Source organism: Pongo abelii, chromosome 17 (genome assembly GCF_028885655.2).
Source record: "Pongo abelii isolate AG06213 chromosome 17, NHGRI_mPonAbe1-v2.0_pri, whole genome shotgun sequence".
In the NCBI taxonomy this organism is placed as follows: domain Eukaryota; kingdom Metazoa; phylum Chordata; class Mammalia; order Primates; family Hominidae; genus Pongo; species Pongo abelii.
In genome coordinates, this window is record NC_072002.2 from 62,710,763 (window position 1) to 62,728,535 (window position 17,773).

General features: G+C 40.2%; 1 long non-coding RNA gene across 1 annotated transcript; it reads right to left on the reverse strand.

The window, feature by feature from the left end:
* Positions 1–10: 10 nt before the first annotated feature.
* Positions 11–15,401, reverse strand: LOC134760299 (uncharacterized). The gene is made up of 3 exons (XR_010137583.1): positions 15,285–15,401; positions 8,389–8,504; positions 11–2,694 (listed from the first exon to the last, which is right to left on the reverse strand). It is a non-coding gene; the product is annotated as an uncharacterized LOC134760299 (long non-coding RNA).
* Between the last annotated feature and the right edge of the window lie 2,372 nt (positions 15,402–17,773).

A 17,773-nucleotide genomic window follows, 5' to 3' on the forward strand; every position in this document is an offset into this window, starting at 1 on the left:
TTCCAGTTTTTTTTTTCCAGGATAAAATCAAGACTGTTTAGCATAACCTAAAAGATCCTTAATGATCCATCCCAGGCCAGTCTCCGTAGCGTCACATCTCAACACTCCCCATCTTGCTGCCTTTTCCCCAGCCAGACTGAACTCCTGACAGTTTCCCTAATCACCATGTTCTCTCATTCCCCAGTGCCTATGCTGTGCTCTTTGTTCTGCTAGAAAGCACTTGCCCTCTGATGCCTGACCAACCTCTGCTCACCCTTCGAAGCTCTGTATAGAGCTTCAGTACCCTCATTCATTCATTGACCTCTCTATTCATACATACAGAGACACACACACACACAAACACGCACACACACACACACACAGCCATTCAGTGTTTATTGTAACAGCCAGGGTTCTTAGTTGCAAGCAACAGAAGAAACTGATGTTGGCTGACTTAAGGAGAAAGAGAATTTGGTGAAAGGATATTGGGTGGCTGACACAATAGCTGGGAAGGCTGCAGAAACAGGCTCAGATAATAAGCAGAAGAAACAAGGAAGGCTAAACAGCAGCCAGGAAGACAGCCAAGACACAGGACCACATACTGGGGGAGGAAGGCAACCATCACTGCCACCACCATTCCACACAGGATGCCATGGCCTTCACTTCCAAGTCAGTGTCACTGGGCATTACCCACCATTCGCTACCCACCACTCTCACTATCAGCACTGTTGTTCCTGGCAATCAGATGTCACTGCAGTGCCTGTTACTGCCACCAGAATTGTTTCTCCACCACCCGTATTTTGCATTACTAGAGCCCTGTCTTTGAAGCCCGGGGCAGATCCTTTAGGTCAACCAAGCTTAGCCTACGTTGCATGCTCTACTTGCAGGCAGGGTTGAGAAAGTAAGGAGCTAACATTTTGGTAGGCTTCTATATTATATTGGGGATCGGCTTCTCTCCAGTAATCATCAGATAATTATCTAAACAAAATAAAGGGGGCCAGGTTCTGGGGAGCCCCTAAATGACAAATGTCCACCATGTTCTCAAAATTGCTCAATAAAGTGTGCATCTACCTGTGCCATGTTGTCTTCGAGGCACCAGGGATACGAAAATGAATAAAGTGACCACTTCATACCCACTAAGATGGCTATGATCAAAAAGACAGAAAATAACCAGTGTTCCTAAGGATGAGGAGAAATGGGAATCTTCATATATTGCTGGCAAGAATGTAAAATGGTGCAGTCATTCTGAAAAGCAATCTGGTAGTATTAACACCTCCAAAGATTAGACAGAGTAACCACATGATCCAGCAATTCCACTTCTAGGTATATACCCAAGGGAAATAGCAACATATGTCCACCCAAAAACGTTTACGCAGATGTTCATGGCATTCATAAGACCATGAAACAGAAACATCCCCAATGCCCACCAATTGATGAATGATAAACAGTGGCGTATCTATACAATGGAATATTATTCAGCCATGAAATTATTGAAGTATTGAGACATGCTGCCATATGAATGAATATTGAAACTTGAACCATTATGCTAAGTGAAAGAAGTCGGTCACAAAGGTCACATACTGTGTGATTCCATTATATGTAACATCTAGAATAAGCAAATCTATAAAGATAGAAAGTGATTTGTGTTTGGCAAGGTCTAGGAGTGGAGATGGGGTGGGAAGCGGAGTGACAGCTCATGGGTACAGAGTTTCTTTCTGTGGTAATGAAAATGCTGTAAAATTAGATTGCAGTGATGATTGTATAGTTCTGTGAACATACTAAAAACCATTGAATCATATACTTTAAATGAGTGAATTGTGTGCTATGTGAGTGATGTCTTAATAAAGCTGTTTATAAAAAATGAATGTAATAAAAAAAGCCTCCTTTTCCTCAATGAGCTGATGTGCTTGTGGGACAGCAGAGTTAACAAGGTGGCTGCTGGTGGCCGCTGGTCATGCCTATAATCCCAGAGCTTTGGGAGGCTTGGAAGACTCACTTGAGGCCAGGAGTTCAAGAACAGCCTAGGTAATATAGTGGGACACTGTCTCTACAAAAACTGTATTTAAAAAAAGAGTTAACAAGGAAACAATACAACTTCAAGTGGTGGCAAGGCTTTCCCTCACACCTACTCCTTCTTTCTTCACGCCTTAAGATGAAAGATGTACCTTGCTCCTTGCCACAGCACTTGCTTACTATATTTTGAATTGTCCTTCTCTGAACAGTACGATCCTTGAGGTAGGAACAAGTGTGTCTTTGAACTTTGAGTCACCAGGGCTAGCTGCAGTGCCTAGCACACAGTAGGCTTAATAGTTGTTTGTCGAACGGTGAATAAATGAGAGAGCCAGAACTGGAACCTGGGTGTCCCAAGACCTAGATCAGATTCCTTCCAACTACACCCGACTATATTGATGCCAGAAACAAATGCTTTCCAAATCTGACAGCTAGCCAGAGAGATGTCTACAACAAAAACAGTTGCGTTTTCTACAAGCTGTCAGTTTCCAGGTATATGTTTACGTTTTACACTGTAAACGTAATTTTGCTGTTTCCCTTAATTATGCTATGTCCTTCGAATAATCGTTTCACTCACCTCACTTACAGCTCTCTCCCTTGAGTTCATCACACAGCACCAGCTTTGCTGTCATCTTTAGCATCCTGTAATTGCGACTTCTCACCGGTGCACTTGGCTGGTCAACACTGAGTGGGGGGCTTTCTGGCCTGTGTGCACAGGGTATCAAAGGCCCGGATTTTAGAGATTTGGCTTTTCACTTACCAAGAAGCACAAAGTAGAACTATATCAGCAAAGATTATGTAGAAAATTATTTTTGTCACGGCCTCTGGATATTTAAATTTGCAACAAATGTTCCGTACTACTTTTAAAAATCAGCTTTATTGGCTGGGTGCGGTGGCTCACACCTGTAATTCCAGCACTTTGGGAGGCCAAGGCAAGTGGATCACCTGAGGTCTGGAGTTCAAGGCCAGCCTGGTCAACATGATGAAACCCTGTCTCTACTAAAAATAGAAAAATCAGCCAGGTGTGGTGGCGAGCACCTGTAGTCCCAGCTACTCTGGAGGCTGAGGCAGGAGAATCACTTGAACTTGGGAGGCAGAGGTTGCAATGAGCCAAGATCGCACCACAGCACTCCAGCCTGGGCGACAAGAGTGAGACTCTATCTCAAAAAAAAAAAAAAAAAAAAAAAAAAAAGAGCTTTATTGAGATATAACTCATATACCATAAAATTCAACCAGTTAAACTGTACAGTTCAATGGCTTTTAGTATACACAGAGCTGTGCAACCATCACCACAATCTAATTTTAGAACATTTTCATCACTTCAAGAATAAACCCGATACTGGTAGCATTCACTCCTCATTCTTCTCTCCCCCACTCTTGACCCTAGCCAACTACTAATCTACTTTTTTGTCTTTATAGATTTGCCTATTCTGAATGTTTCATATAAATGGAATCATATAGTATGTGGTTTTTTTGTGACCTGGCTTCATTCACTAAGCATGTTTTCAAGATCCAGCTTGAAAAACTGATAGTACATATCAGTATTTCATTTCTTCTTATAGGTGAATAATATTCTATGATATGGATATACCATATTGGGCATTTGATTGTTTCCATTTTTTGTCTCTTATGAATAATGCTGCTGTAAACATTCACATATATTTCTCTACTACTTTTTAAATCATAACTTTGTTTCAAAAATTCCTCCACCTCTCTGATGCTCTTGTCTCTCAGTAGGCTCTCCAGTACTTACAAGGTTCTTCTAGGCTTTTTATAATTGATTATTAATGGTTATTGAAGGCCTAAAGTTTACCTGGCAAAGATTCAGCCTTCCTGTTATTGTAATTATTACCAATATAGAAAATATTTCACTGAACTAATGAAACAACTGTATTGCCAATGACATTTTGTGGCCTGTTAAAAGATGCCAAGGAAGGCTGGGTGTGGTGGCTCACACCTGTAATTCCAGCATTTTGGGAGGCTAAGGTGGGAGAATCACTTGAGGTTAGGAGTTTGAGACCAGCCCGGCTAACATAGTGAAACCTTGTCTCTACTAAAAATACAAAAATTAGCCAGGTATGGTGGCCCACTCTAATCCCAGCTATTCGGGAGGCTAAGGCATGAGAATCGCTTGAACCAAGGAGGCAGAGGTTGCAGTAAGCCAAGATCACACCACTGCACTCCAGCCTGGGCAATAGAGTGAGACTGTTTCAAAAAAAAAAAAAAAAAAAAAAGATGCCAAGGAGCCATGTTCTTGGAGAGTCTTATCTGCTAGGGACTGTGCACTGTACTGTGAGGACAAGAATTAGGACACAGTCCTTGCCCTCTAAGATCTTCCATTCTGTTAGAGGAGACAGTTGTAGGGGATGCAACTCACCCAGTCTTGGTGGTCAGGGAAGGCCACTGTAGGCAGGGTGGTAATGCTAGGAGTTAGCCAGGAAAAGAGCCAAGAGAGCAAAGGCAAACACATGAGCAAGGGCCCAGATGTGAGAGGAGCCTGTTTGTATGAAAGGGAGGGAGAAAGGAAAGGAAAGAGAGGGGAGGGGCATGAGGAATTGTGGAAAGAAATGAAGCTGAACCAATAAAGAAGAGCCACATTGTTAAGGGCTTTGAAAGCCACGCTAATGAAAAGTTTCTCTGCTTGAAGGGGAAGGATTAAAAAAAATCAGCAGATCAAACAGTCACTGAATGTTTGACCCTCTCAACACAAAACAAACACAAAAACTTATTGAAAAATGTACAAAATGAAAAGGAATTTGTGAAATACTACTTTTTAGTCTTCGTGTTAGAAGTAAATGTGTTTCTCTTTTAATCGAAATTTTCAAATTTGGTATCAACTTGTAATAATAGTAATATTTAAAATTATTTTCTTTTTATTATTTAACAAATGTATGTGTAGACCCTCCTATGTACAAGAGATTACTCCAATCTCTGAGGCTACAAAATGTTTCACAATGCTTGGTTCCTCACTTCAAGGCATTAAGTGTTAAATCACATAATTGGTGCATAAAGAAACCAATAATATTTCATATATTATACATATTTAATAAATTTCTTATTCAGAAGAAGAGGCACCACCAAAGAATTCAAAGTGTATCAACATTAGTGTCCCTCATTGGCACAATTATAATTAATTCAATTTTTTAAAGAGCCCTACACCAAGGGGCCTTCAACTAACAAGGCTCTTAATTATTTTTGCTTTGGAAATTTTTTATCCTCTGGTTCAATTCAGGGGTATTTTTTTAAAAAAAGCATTTATTAAACATTACAAACAGAGTAGTGTCCTATGGGCTATGAAGAATATAAAGGAATGGTAGGTATGATTCCTTCTCTCAGTGAAATTCCAGTTCTACTGGGAATACGAGCGGTGGCATCAAGGAGGTTGGGGGAACGTTTGTTGTCTCCTCTCATTGTGCCAGATTCTTAAAGCTCACTTTATCTCATTTGATCTTCCAATAACCCCATTAGGAAGATATTTTTCTCATAAGTAACAGAAGTCCCCATAGAGGTAAAATAACCCGAGATCAACAAGCCATGGTGGATATTTCCAATTGAGGGAAAACCAGGAAATATATACCAAGTGTGGTCACATGGGCAACTGCACAGTTCTGCTGAGTGAAAATGGGTTTGAATTCTCTTATAGCTAGCCTTCAGGGGTCTTTCTTGCATCTCCACTCTTTGGTTCCAAGGAAAGTGACGAAAAGCCCTTCTGAGACCTGGGGCTGGGGCTAGCACTGTCTGGAGGCATCTTCACTCACATGTCTGGTGGGTGATGCTGGCTGCTGGCCAGCACACCTACACATGGTCTTTTGAGTCTTTGGTAAAGGGGAATGGATATAGAGAAATAGGAAAGACCAGTGAAGGGAGATATGCAGTTAAGGGAAGATTTTAATCAAATGGAACATAGAATATTTTTATAGATTGAAGGGAATAAACCAGTAGAAAGGGTTAAATGTTAGTACAGGAAAGAGAACAGATAACAGTGAGAATGGTGCTCTAGAGTTGGTGAAAGGAGATGGGACCCAGTGCACTGGGAGGGTTTAGCCTAACACAGCAACTTGGATGGTTCACCTATTGCACATATCCTCAATGAGGACAAAAGTTGGCTCCTACTCTTTTTATGTACAAAGCACAGATACACATGCAGTGCATAATCTTATGGCATGAGGCAATTAGGAAAAAGGTATCTAAAAAGACTCTTTAAGGGGCAATAATGAAAAGAAAAGGTTGAGAAACACTGATCTACGGTAACTCAAGAGAAGGCAGAGAGTATATGAGTAGATATCAGTGTTCTAATGTTCGGGTGTTTAGATGTTGGAAACATGTGGAAGCTCTCTTTTGATATTATCTATTTCCCAGTGAAATAAGGAGCAAGAAGAACCAAATATGAGAAGGAGAAAGGGAGTTTTATACAGGTTTGACAAGAGATGAGAAAGTTTGAAATTGATGTCTTAGAGGGTCAGAGAGGGAATTGACTAAAGACTCACTTGATGTTGATGGACTCTTTAAGGTGAGATCAGTCAGCATGTTTGTGTGCTTTTCTCTAACTGCATTCAGATGCTCAGATTAGGCAGTGATTGGGTTTCACCAGGGTTGGGATTTTACTAGGGGAGTACAATGGCCGGAAATATGAGCAAGGGCATCTCCCACAGAGTGGCTATAATGGTCCTCAGTTCCCTACCCTCACTCTGCACTCCCCATAATAGCACATGTTGGCTTCTCACACCAAGCCCCTGCAGCTCTCTGTGGAAGGGCTTCTTGTTGGTCTGTGTTAGAATAGGCCAGAAGTGCTAGGAAGCCCCTGGGAATAACCTTTAGCTAACAATGGATGGGATACAATTTCCTTGCTCTTGAGAGGGATAAATTCCCTGTATTCACTTCCTTCTCTTCCCTGTATGACTTTCCCACTCCCCTCCCGATGCTTCCTGGGATCACTTCTTAAATAAATGACTTGCACTCAAATCTTTGTCTCAAGGTCAGCTTCTGAGGGAACCAAACTAGGACACAGATGAACCATAGTTTCAAGCCAGGTGAGAAAAGAGTTAAGTACATGATGGTGCAGGTGGGGGTGGAAAAAAGAGAGGGTTGATAGACAGTGAAAAATGATGGGATCAGTGGATTGGCAAACCCAATGAGATCAATGAATTGTTGGAGTTAGGGTACTGGCAGTGGTGATTGGAGAGTAGGACACTTGAAATTAGGAATCTGCAGTTGTTGAAAACAATCCTTAGGGTATGACCATAGGATTGTGTGACTTGGTGAGGTGGAGGGTATGATCGTTGCAGGTGAGGAATGAAAGAATAGAAAGGCCAAGGTCAAAACCAGCTATGGCAGAGATTAGTTTCAGTCAGTTGCTTTCTACCTCTCCCTTAGAGTTATCATGAAGATTGAATGATACAATTCACATAAGAGCTTGAGTACAGAGCTTGGCACATAGTATGTGCCTAATAAATGTGATGGGCATGTGATCCAAACCAAACCCTCCTAAGGATTGTGTAACTTGATCCATTGGAGAAGCGCTCTCTTTTCTCTTTGGTCATGCAACACAAAGATGGAAGCAGAGACAAGATGGGGAAAAGATCGTGGCAGTGTTCACTTCCCTGCAGTCAGTTGTCTCTACAGCCAGTAGACTCTTTGCCTACAATTATTCAGTTGGGTTTTAGAGTTAACAAAACTAAAAATTTTAATTTTCTTATGCTTTCGTTAATTTGAGTTGAGTTCCTGTCATTTGCAACAACAATAAAAACAATCAAATGACTAATAAGGGAATTCACCTCTTGCCTCAGGCTGACCAAAGTGATCTAATACAGGGTTCGTTTGTGGAGATCCTTTAAAGCCCTAGAGAGGGGGGAGTGTTGTGAGGTTTAAAGAACATTTGACAATGACTCATACCTGAGTTTGTCTCAACTCTGCCATGTGCTAACGAAGTGGGCATTGTACCTTAGGGTTTCATTGAAGAATCTCTAAAAGTCAGCCTTGCTAACTCATATTGTAGCTATGTTTTTGAAGGCATCATCTACTTCACCTGTCAGTATCCTCTCTATGATACGCACAGCAGAAATTTATTTTAGAATGTGTTGCCGGAAGAACTTGACTTCTCTCAAAGAACTGGGAAGGGTTTTCTTTGTGGAAAGAGAACTAAGGAATCAATTGTGTTTATTCACTTTGGCTATATGGAAGCTCAGAGGCAAATATACAGCCCAATATGTGGGACCTTATCATCTGCAACGTGAATATGGAAATGTTATGTTTTCGTCCTACTCTTAGGAATCTATTTTAATTTATATTTTCCTTAAACTCAATTTTAATATCTTATTTAAATTTTACTATTTATTATAAATGCTGTATAAAAATCCTTATTTATGGCATAAAGAAAAGTATAAATAAATAGGTACACACAAGCTGGGCATGATGGCACACATGCCTGTAGTCTCAGCTACTTCGGAGACTGAGATGAGAGCATTGCTTGAGCCTGGCAGTTCGAGATCAGCCTGGGCAACATACACAGACCCTGTCTTTAAGAAATAAAATAAAAGATAAAGAATAAGTACACACACTAGTATTCAACTTGAGGAATATCCTTTCACCTTTTGTGTGATTCTTTACTGTAAAATGATACAGTTTAAATTTTTACTGGAAATGGTAAATTCAGAAGCATTCCTTTTACTAAAAAATATGGCAGTAATAGATGATGATTTAAAAAAAGAAACTAAAGTAATACAACTGGACTCAATAACAAGATAAAAATCTCCATGACCCAGAAACAAAGTAAATAGGGCTAAAATCATGGTGCTCTGGGCTTCTGGTGCAGAGGCAGTAGTCATGTCTAGGAGCTCAGTCCTGTAGAATAATAGGGACCAAGTGGATCCCACATGAGATGGGGTATTAAAGCCAGGAATATTTGCCTGGTCATGAAAGGAAGCTGAAAAAGAAAACTCTTCTTGACTTGTATGTGAGCTTATAGCTTTTATAAAAGCAGGAGGGCGTGAGGCTGAGGCAGAAGAATGGCGTGAACCCGGGAGGCGGAGCTTGCAATGAGCAGAGATGGCGCCACTGCACTCCAGCCTGGGCGACAGAGCTAGACTGCGTCTCAAAAAAAAAAAAAAAAAAAGCAGGAGGGAAGCCTAGGGAGGCAGAAGACAGAAACATAACACCACAACTAGGAAATGGAACAAGCTGCCTCCTGGCCTAGTGACTGAATCTGAAGCATCCTTAGTGTCATTATAGGGCAGGAATCCCCCACCGCAAACGAAGACTTGTTCTAGACTGAAATACTCGCATGAGGGTGGAGGAAACTAACTCGAAGCTATCACAAACCTGCTAAATAGGGAAGAGAGATAGAAACAAATCTCCATTTCGAAATGATCTTACAAACTAAAACCATTATAAGGCATTTGAAGAATGCTAAAACGCTAAGAAAGACCAGAGTAAAAATCAGTTATTCAAATATAATTTGCTTTATTAGAAATATATTTTAGGGGTTATTCTGAGAAAGACTAAAACATAAATATGCTTGGGATGCTAAAATCCATTTAAAAAAGCAAGCGACCAGGTGTGGTGGCTCACGCCTGTAATCCCAGCACTTTGGGAGGCTGAGGCGGGCAGATCATGAGGTGAGGAGTTCAAGTCCAGCCTGACCAACATGGTGAAACCCTGTCTGTACTAAAAATACGAAAATTAGCTGGGCATGGTGGTGCACACCTGTAATCCCAGCTACTCAGGAGGCTGAGGCAGGAGAATTGCTTGAACCCGGGAGGTGGAGGTTGCAGTGAGCTGAGATAACACCATTGCACTCTAGCCTGGGTGACAGAGCAAGACTCCATCTCAAAAAAAAAAAAAGCAAGCAAACAGGCAGAAATAAGAACTATATAGATAGGACAAAACATTGATTATAAATTTTGAAATAGAAATACAGATTTAAAAATTTAATAGACCAGAAATGGGCACTGTTGATGAACAAATTAATGAACTGAATTACAGTATTACAAAATTCACTCAGAATGCAGCACAAAATATATAACAAGTTTTAAATAATAATTAAAAGACATGGAGAATAAATTGAGAGACCACATAATACATCTAATAAGAGTTCCAGAAGAATAGAGGGAATAAGGAAGAAGTGATAACTGAAGAGGTGGTAGCTGAAAATTTGCCAGAATTAAGCAGTGATATAGGTCCTTGGTTTGAAAGTGTGTTCCAAGTACCAAGTAGGAAGAATACAACTAAATCCCCACTTAGATTCTTTATAGTGAAACTGCAGAACATAAACAAAAATCTTTAATAATTAGTAACGAAAATAACAGATCATCTAACAATGAATGATAGACTAATAATAGGCTTCTAACTGGAAAAAAAATCAGGCCAAAGTACAATGGAATAATATCTTCAAAATGCAAGGAAATATATTTGGCAAGCTAGAATTTCATACACAGCTAAACTGCCATTCAACAGATGGCAAAATATAGGTACATACACATAACCTGAGAGAGTTTACCACCCTCAAACCTCACTAAAAGAGAACACTTAAGCCTTTTAATCCAAAGAAATAAGAAAGGAAGAAGAAAAAGAAGAAAATGAAAGAAAGATAACTAGAGGCATGGAATAGAAGAAAATATTATGAGGACAGAATAAGAAAATATGTTTCCATAAATTTAATTAATAAATAAATGAAATAAAAATCAAAATAACTGATGATTCATGCTTATAAAAGGGAGAGTAAGTTAATATTCTGAATGATAATAAGAAGATCAGGAACACAATGTTCAATAGGTAAAGTATATTCAAGTTCATGCCATTTTTAAAGAAGGAAGTGGTCTAATCACCTCTTTAAGGCCCCACCTCTTAATACCATTGCATTGGAGATTAAATTTCAACAAGAATTTTAGAGGGACATCAGCATTCAAACCATAGCACCACCTAATAAATAAATTAGTGTATTCTTTAACAAATAGTATTTGCCCTGGCTCTGGAAAAATATGGAACCTCAGTCATTGCCCTATCAGGGTTTAAATTTAGCAAAGAAGGACAACAGAAGCAAGAAATTTTTTCAAAGGAGAAACAAAATGTAAAATAGGCTCACCAAACTCCTACTGTGGCATAGTGGACAATTAATATTTTGCCTGCCAGCACATCCCTTTCTTTAGGGAACCACATCTCCCTTCTCTATAAACTATTCCTCTTCTGCTTATAAGAATCTTATAGGGACTACCATATTCTTAGAGGACCTCAACCATATGGCCATAAGTGATTGGACCAGGAATGGGCATCTGACCTAACCTGTGTCCATCAGAACTCTACCCAGGGCCACCATGAGTCCATATGGCACTTTTGTGTATTAGAAAAAAAGTGGCCCTTCCTCAAGACGCTTTGTACTCTGTGTTAGGAAACTGTTGAAATCTACAGTGTTTATGGGGCATGTGGCACTCCTAGGTTTTTGCAGTAACTCCAATGGCAGTATTTTTGAACTTCAGACTACCAACAATATGACAGGCAGTATCTCTCCAGTACAGAGACAATAAAATTCAGGAGCTTAGGGCAGACATCCACTTTGATACATGGAAAAGGCTGGTCTGCAGTGAGACAGGATGAAGTCAATGTATGGAAAGAAGCCAAAATGCAGAACAGAGGGAGATAGTTCCAGTTATATTTGGGGTCATGATTCCAATTGTTCCTAGAGACTCAAGTGTATCCCTTCCTCTCCCATTGTTTGGATGTTCAACTCTTTCTTTTTTTCCACAAGCCAAAACATTCCTTTTTTGGCATCTGCAGGATCAAATAGAATTTTTGTTATTTGCAAATAATGCAGCTGTGAATTTAATTTCACTAATTTCCACATCCCTCAATTTTAAAGGCAAATAGGGGAGGGCACATTAGCTGTAATCTTTACTTGATCAAGTATGATTTTTACACAAAGGGAAACAGCTCTGTGTCTATCTATTCCAACCCAGTAAGTCGTTTCTCATTCTACGTCCATGCCTAAAAAGAAAATTACATGTTGGCTGCCTGCTTTAATTGTTTGTAATCACTGAAATTTGTAGTCCCATCCTGTGGTGTGTTCTGAGACCTCTCCTCATGGGGCATTCTTTCACTGTGTTTTGTTGGCAGGAGTGTAGCAATTAGAAAATTAGGAAATCTATAAAATCCAGAGGGATATAAGTTTGGGCATTTCTTTCCTTTAGTCAGTGTTGTTGTTAGAAATACACAGGGCACTGGAAAAAAAAATTAAATGGAACCATGGCCTCTACCACTGACATACAGAGCTAATCTGTTTCCAAGAATCACTCACTATCCCCATTGGTGAATCCCACTATAGGAGGTGAATCCAATTAGTCTCTTCTTGCAGGGAGAAGGGAAGAGTTCTTCTTGCCCTCTGAGCTTGCTTAGAGGCCAGTAACTTTAGAAAGTCATCTTCCTCCCAAGTGCACATGACTCTAATTTGTAGTTACAGCCAAATATGCAGAACAGGAAGATTAAACCTTATTCATGTATCTGCATACATACACCTGATCACATGCAACTAAAAAGTCATAAGCCTAATTTTAAAACAAACATAGCAGAACTGAGGTTATCCTTTTCTCCTTCAACATGCTTTAAAAGTGTGTTTGCTCTTTGGAAATAGGAAGGAGTCATCTGGAGCCATGTTACCTGGCAAATCAGGTAATCAAGCTGCAGTAATTAGGGGTTTAATAAAAAAGTATTAGTAAGCTATAAGACTGGTTTTCCACATGGCTCAAAAGCTGTTGCCAAAAAGAATTTTCAAAGGAAACCAGAAAAGAACTTCCATCAATGGAAGCATCCTTAGAATAATTGAGTAACCTTCTAAAAAGATTACACAGGAGGGGAACCACTCATTTGGAAAGGAAAGAAGAGGTTGTACATATGCTTGCTATTCAAAAATGGTTAAGTGATGAAAAGCACAAACAAGTGCATCTGCATGAGATACAGTGATATAAATACTTATGTTTCTAGAATATTCATCAAATGATTCCGGGAAAACTGGCAGTTTAGAAGTAATCAAGTTAGATCTTCTCCTTCCAGTATATCCTAGAATAGATTCCCAATATATTAAAGAGAAAAAATAAAATCATAAAAATTTTGGTGGCTGAAAAATGTGAAAGAAAATAGAGTTTGGGGACAAGTTTTCTAAGCATAAAATTATGAAAGAAACGGAAATTTTATAAGACCAAAAACATTGTATAGAAAAAAATGTGCACCAAGGCAGAGTTAATAGCCTTACTATATACAGAACTGTTATAAAGTAATAAAATATTTTATATTTATATAACATGAGATGTTTTAAAAAATGTTTAATCTTCCTAGTCACTACCAAAACATTGCAATTTAAAGATGTAGCTGGAGTACTATTTCTAAGCACATTAATGTGCTTCTCCCCCAACCTTAATGGTTCTATGCATTTGACCTTACCATGATCAGCCTACAAAATCCATCTGTGTTGGGTAAAGGGGAAGGAGAGGAATTAGGGGTGGGAGGCTGTCAGGTGGAACAGATAGAAGTCTTACTGTAACAAAAAACAAGAGTTAATAATTTGCTTCTGATATCCAAAATTGGGTTTTATAGCATGAAGAGACAGACTTTGTCAGAAGAAACAGGATTTCTAAATTTCTGTAGTCTCTTTCACTGTGGAAGAAAGTTTCATTCTGCCTATAACAGTTAAACTATGATGTCTGCTAACCTTATAGTCTAGGATGGAGAAGAGACAAGGAGGATATTACACAAACACAAATAGATACATAATATTAATATATAATTATTAATATATTTACATAAACATATTTACAGAAATATATTTAATATATTCATATAATATATAATTATATTTACATAAATATATCTATTTAATATATAAGTATATTTACATAAATATATTAATATATTTAATGTAATATATAAATTTATATATTTATATACGTATATAGTTATACATATAACTATATATGGAAATATACTTATATAAATATATTTATAAAATATAATACATATAATATCCTCTGTATATACTTATATATATGCCTATATATACACAGAGGATATATGGAGACAAATATAGATAATATATAATCTATTATATAATATATAACATATAATATATAATCTATTATATAATGTATACATTTGTCTCTATAATATCCTCTCTGTATATTTATACATATACAGAGGGAGCAGAACATCCAAAGACAGACATTTCCTACTTAGGTGAAAGAACAAAGGAGAAAGACTGATGTAGTGCAAGAAGGTCAGGTGCTGGATCCCTATTATTTTCCTCTCCACATATGCCAGGCAGGCATTTACACATCTAAATAGACTTTGGGAAGTGCAAGGACATCAGGGCTAGCAGCTCATTTCCCTGGACACAATACAGGTGGGTAGAAACCCTACCTGTGGCTACTTTGAGCACGGAAGAAGCTGAGACAGGTTTGGCAGATGATAGGCAGTTAGATGGACCATGCGCTCCTGGCTCTCCATGGTCTGCTCACAGATAGCAAAGGATCCATGTGAAGCCAGATGCCCTGGTAGGGAATGCAACAGTGCTGAGAAGGTCAGGGGACCAGCAGAAGCAAGTGGGACTAAATTACTGGGCTCAAAGACCCCAGCAACATGTGCTAGCGCAGAATCCCAAGAGGCCAGGTCGGGGTAGGTACTATTCAGCAGTTACAGGTTCAGATACAATCCCTGGGCAGCTGACACCTTACAGGGGATTGGTCTCTGAGAAGTAAGAATTTATAAATTGAAAGTAGCCTGTTTAAACCAGAGGAGATGGGATACTATTCACTGGGAAGCCTTAGGGCTCCTTACTGTGCAATGAGGAGGTGCTCACGGGGAATATCAGAAATATATTGATGATATATTAATATCGAATATTGAATATCAGTACACTATTAAACCAAAATGAAACCACATTTTTTAATACAGCCGAGTGTGACTTGAGTAATCTGCAACATTGCTAACACAGTACTTTTTTCTTTGTTTCACTCTTTCATGAGTTCTGTTTTTTCTGTATATATTTCTGTTTTCCAAATGTCTATAAAAAGAATATAAAATACAATTACCCTTTTATAAAAACATGTATCACCTCTGAAATAAAAAATACAATACGTTTTTAAAAAATGTGTTTGTAGCTGGGCGAGGTGGCTTATACCTGTAATCCCAGGATTTTGGAAGGCTAAGGTGGGAGTATTGCTCGCACTTACGAGTTTGAGACCAGCCTGGGCAACACAGCAAGAACTTGCCTCTACTAAAAAATAAAAAATAAATAAGCCAGGCATGATGGTGCTTACCTGTAGTTCCAGCTACTCGGGAGGCTGAGATGGGAGGATCACTTGAGCCCAGGAAGTTAAGGCTGCCGTGAGCTGTGATCGCCACTGCACTCCAGCCTGGGCAACAGAGCAAGATCCTGTCTCTAAATAAATACATAAATAAATAATAATATATGTTTATATATCAAACAGGATCAGAAGAGACTCTAGGGTAGTGTTTCAGTTAAAACTATTTTCTGTAAAGTTAAGTGTACAATAAAAATTCAAAGATTAACAAATTTGGGCCTCCTTAATTTTGTCACTTACCCATATATTTCATCTTTTTTTTTAGGTGAAAACAAGGCATCTCCACTGATTTTCAATTATCTGTACTCTGGAAGTCCAACACACCCTTGCCTAATTAAGCATATGCTTCCTGGGATTAGTGCAGGAGAGATTTACCGCCTAACACAGCTCTCCCCAGTCCCAGCGCCATCTGTGCATTGAGCTGTGCCCAGAGTGATTTGGTGATTCACTGGAACCTGGCAAAGGGTCTGGCCAGGCTCCGACAGAAAACAGGATATGGTAATTCTCTCGAGGTTTAGCCTGACTCTGCTGTGGTTTCCTTGATACACTCTCCAGTTCCTCAAGACCAGCCTTTGGTTTTCATTGCTCTGCAGTGGTGTTTCCACATCCACGCCCTGGTTCAGACAGAATAAATTAGACAATACATTTGTGCGCTTATTACTTCTCCAAGAGGCCCAGAGAACAGAGTCTGTTACCCAAGGTCACACTGTTAGCAGTGGCAGAATGAGGACAGGACCCAGGCACCCAGCTGTTCATCCAGGAAGACTAGAGCATTTGAGGAAAATATTCACAGCCCAAAGTAATCACTTGTTACCATGAACAGTCATGAACCCCCCTTTCACTTTTATGATCCACTCGAGGGTGGCTCAAGTTCAAACTAATCTAGTCCCACATGGAATTCACTGCAAATGATTTCTAAATGTGGGCAGGATTGAACTGTATTTAAATACAGACTTTCTTCTCCCTGGGCCCCCCAAAGGCTGCCCTTTCCACAGCCTCCCTACCCTTCCCCTGTGCCTGCCAGTAACTGTGGTTTCTTGGTAAGGCAGTTAAGGTTCATTATCATTATTATTATTATTATTGATAGGTTATACAAGCACAATGTACAGAAGTCGAAAAGGACAAAAAAAGTAACCAGTAGAAAGTAATTCTTTTGGGGAGGAGCCAAGATGGCCGAATAGGAACAGCTCCGGTCTACAGCTCCCAGCGCGAGCGACGCAGAAGACGGGTGATGTCTGCACTTCCATCTGAGGTACCGTGTTCATCTCACTAGGGAGCGCCAGACAGTGGGCGCAGGTCAGTGGGTGAGCGCACTGTGCGCCAGCCGAAGCAGGGGCGAGGCATTGCCTCACTCGGGAAGCGCAAGGGGTCAGGGAGTTCCCCTTACAGGGGTGACAGACGGCACCTGGAAAATCGGGCCACTCCCACCCGAATACTGTGCTTTTCCGACCAGCTTAGGAAACGGTGCCCCAGGAGAGTATAGCCCGCACCTGGCTCAGAGGGTCCTATGCCCACGGAGTCTCGCTGATTGCTAGCACAGCAGTCTGAGATCAAACAGCAAGTCGGCAGCGAGGCTGGGGGAGGGGCGCCCGCCATTGCCCAGGCTCGCTTAGGTAAACAAAGCAGCCTGGAAGCTTGAACTGGGTGGAGCCCACCACAGCTCAAGGAGGCCTGCCTGCCTCTGTAGGCTCCACCTCTGGGGGCAGGGCACAGACAAACAAAAAGACAGCAGTAACCTCTGCAGACTTAAATGTCCCTGTCTGACAGCTGTGAGGAGAGCAGTGGTTCTCCCAGCACGCAGCTGGAGATCTGAGAACCGGCTGACTGCCTCCTCAAGTGGGTTCCTGACCCCTGACCCCCGAGCAGCCTAACTGGGAGGCATCCCCCAGCAGGGGCAGACTGACACCTCACACGGCCGGCCAGGTACTCCAACAGACCTGCAGCTGAGGGTTCTGTCTGTTAGAAGGAAAACTAACAGAAAGGACATCCACACCAAAAACCCATCTGTACATCACCATCATCAAAGACCAAAAGTAGATAAAACCACAAAGATGGGGAAAAAACAGACCAGAAAAACCGGAAACTCTAAAAACCAGAGTACCTCTCCTCCTCCAAAGGAACGCAGTTCCTCACCAGCAACGGAACAAAGCTGGACGGAGAATGACTTTGATGAGCTGAGAGAAGAAGGCTTCAGACGATCAAATTACTCCGAGCTACGGGAGGATATTCAAACCAAAGGCAAAGAAGTTGAAAACTTTGAAAAAAATTTAGAAGAATGTATAACTAGAATAACCAATACAGAGAAGTGCTTAAAGGAGCTGATGGAGCTGAAAACCAAGGCTCGAGAACTACGTGAAGAATGCAGAAGCCTCAGGAGCCGATGTGATCAAATGGAAGAAAGGGTATCAGCCCTGGAAGATGAAATGAATGAAATGAAGCGAGAA